At 43.4% G+C, this 2977-nt stretch overlaps 1 protein-coding gene across 1 annotated transcript in view; it reads left to right on the top strand.

The window, feature by feature from the left end:
* LOC106012736 (aryl hydrocarbon receptor nuclear translocator-like protein 1) overlaps nt 1–2977 on the top strand; it is a gene marked incomplete at its 5' end in the record, with an annotated part of 4869 nt that overhangs the window by 1409 nt on the left and 483 nt on the right.

The following is a 2977-nucleotide window of genomic DNA, read 5'->3' as shown; positions in this document are numbered from 1 at the left end:
CTCACACTCCCTTGTGAGTCTATTACCCTCCCATCTTGCATATCATGAATATCTCGACGCAGTCCGCTAAATATATTTTCCCACACTCTCGTGACCTGTCTGGAGATGTGACACGATACCGATATCTCTACACTGTACCAAGCGACAAAGAGACGAGTCAATGCCTCACTCTCTCTCTCTCTCTCTCTCTCTCTCTCTCAGAACTAGATGGCCATTTTCGTTTTCGATTTGCTTCTCCTGACTTGAGCTCAAACTTGTTCTTTTTATGTAGATGTGTTCATGTCCCCGTCGACACAATGTAGATCATTTAGGAGGCAGGCTTGATGCCTGTCAGGTCCAACCCCAGCTGAGAGAGATACAACATCCCAGTTGAAAGACCGAGATACTCGATAAAAATCCTCCCCACTCAGGAATCAAACTGGGATCTTCAGCGTGCGATGTCGAAGCACCTTACCGCTACACCATCACTCGCTGGTGAACTGAAACACTCAAGAGACTTGAACCTCTGGATTTGAACCCCGAGGCCTTCACTTTCTGATACAGGAACCAATCCATGTCTGAAAAGGCATTCCTTGGGAGGTAGGGAGTTTCTCCAACAAGGCCTAGCTTAATGTATCCCTTAGGATCAGACCTAATGCGTTTATTGTCCTCTTCGTTGAATTCACATTTTATTTTTTGCCCGTGAAGTCCTTAAGTGCGTTTGCTGAGAAGTGCGTGTCAAATCGCTCTTGTCTCAGCAAAAAGAATTCTCGATTTACGTCCAGGCGTGCGTTCAGCTTGCACGTTGTCAACAAAAGGTTTCTGTCTTACCTGTGTGTTTCGCTGATAAGAAGCCAAGATCAATGTAAGTTGAGTTTTAATTTTAAGTTTAAGATTTGAGGGGATATGCGATGGATTACCTGCCGAGAGGGTCACCGCTCCCGCCTTAGTAGTTAAACGTTAGTAAACAATCATTGGTTGTTCGAGTACTTCAGGTGGGTCTAATGAAATCGCTTTTGTTGTTAGAAACGGAGTGTATTTGTTTTGTTCTGTCGTTATGTTTTCCCGGCGAACGAATTCTATAAAGTTTTGTGAGTGAAAGGTACTTAAAATGCATGACGTATAAGTGCCGGGGAGTGACCTTAGTTGCAGTTATTAAGCCATAATAAAAGAAATGTGAAAGTCTGAAAAAAATCCAACTTTACTTTAATCCCAGGAGAAGTGAAAGTCAAGCTAATATTGAGCTCAGTTGGTCACGCGTTTGTGAGTCCCGGGTTCCATTCCTCCCCCTCCTCCCCCCTCCCCTTTTTTGCACTTTTCTGTGCTTTTTTAAAAGCCGATTTGGTCTGTCCCATCCCTTTGGAGGAAAACCATTTGAATTGTGCCCCGCCTCAATCTACGACGATATATCGGTTGAGTTCTTTCTATTTACAACTCAAACGAAGAAACGGATATCCGCCTTTCAACTACATCTTGACAAGAGGAGGTTTGATTCGCCCAAAAACAAATCAAACATTTGAATTCAATTCAAATGCCTTTTTTCACTGCTTATGAATTTTAGAAAATGTCAGTCACTCGAGTTATTTGCTATTTCAATGAGGTGGAATTATTGTATATTATCCAGTTTTGAAATCTATCTGGCAACCTCAAAAGTTCGATCACTCTTACATAAAGAGAAATACAACTTCCTTTTGCCTTTGTTTTGACAATGGCGTGATTCGAGAGGGAAATCGGCAAGCCCTTTCAATATGTTGGTCTTTTTTGTTCTGAATGTTAAGCTTCACGCAGATGTTCGCGCATGACAGATATTGTTTTATTTCGTCTCTCTCTCTGTCTCCCTCTTTTTTTTCTCTCTCTCTCTCTCTCTCTCTCTCTCTCTCTCTCTCTCTCTCTCTCTCTCTCTCTCTCTCTCTCTCTCTCTCTCTCTCTCCTATGTTGCACTTTTTAATGCAAAATGTATTACACAATCTTATCAGCATAGTTCGGTTTTTTTTTCTCATAGCCAACTAGCACCTCCAACAAGTCACATAACATGTTCTGCTTGGCGTGTTCATAGAACAGGTGGCAGGTTACAGTCTGTAACAAAGTTAATGATATCGTGCACTATTGAGAACTATGTCTATAGCTTATATCACACACATCGTCCGTGGCCTATTTTTCTCCAGGCTTGTCATGTATTGGCCAAAAACTCTCTTGCAGTGACTACCTTTCTGCGCGGGCCCTGTGCACACTCCCTTTTATGGGGGAATAGCACTCGTAAATATCTATCTGGTGATTGGAGGATGCCACCAGGAGGTCCTACATCTGAATGAACAGTTGCCCTTTCGCAGACTCAATGAACAGTTGCCCTTTCCTGCAATAAATGACCAGTTGCTCACCAAAATACCATTCATTACCTAAGCTCTAAACGACTACTTGCTCTTTGCCACCTCTTAATGACCTGTTGGTCCTTCCTGGCACCAGTGGCGTCGGTAGTTTGGCTACCGGACTCGTAAACGCCAGATTGCGGGTTTGAGGGTTCATACCTTTGCTCGGTCCGAAGTTGTGTCTTTGGGAAAGGCACTTTACACGAATTTCCGACTTGGTTCGGTCCTTTCGGAGATCGACGTAAAACTCAGAGGTCCTGTCTCTTAAACAACCTAACAGTGTCGATAGGGGCGTTAAACCACACACCATTTCATTTCTTCTTGGCACTAAAAGACTAGCATGGTGGTGATGGGCTTGTCTTCGCTCAACATAAACGTTTCGATTTTAAAACTTTCGAGGCGTTTTAACACGAGACCACAGGCGTCTGTGGTGTAACAGCTAGGCACTTAACCGTCACTTGCAGGAGACCCGAGTTTCATTCCTAGCAGTGTGGGGGAAAATTGTATCGAGTAAAATCTAGATCTTTCTGCTGTGACTCTGTGTCTCTCAATCCGGCTATTTTCTGACAATATGATCGCAGCCCGTATTGTCTAAACTGCATCGATTTTTTTAAAGGTTGGATGGAGGGGAG

This window comes from Aplysia californica, unplaced genomic scaffold (assembly GCF_000002075.1).
Source record: "Aplysia californica isolate F4 #8 unplaced genomic scaffold, AplCal3.0 scaffold00477, whole genome shotgun sequence".
NCBI lineage: Eukaryota > Metazoa > Mollusca > Gastropoda > Aplysiida > Aplysiidae > Aplysia > Aplysia californica.
Note: the sequence above shows the minus strand (reverse complement) of the source record. Positions and strands in the feature narration are given on the sequence as shown.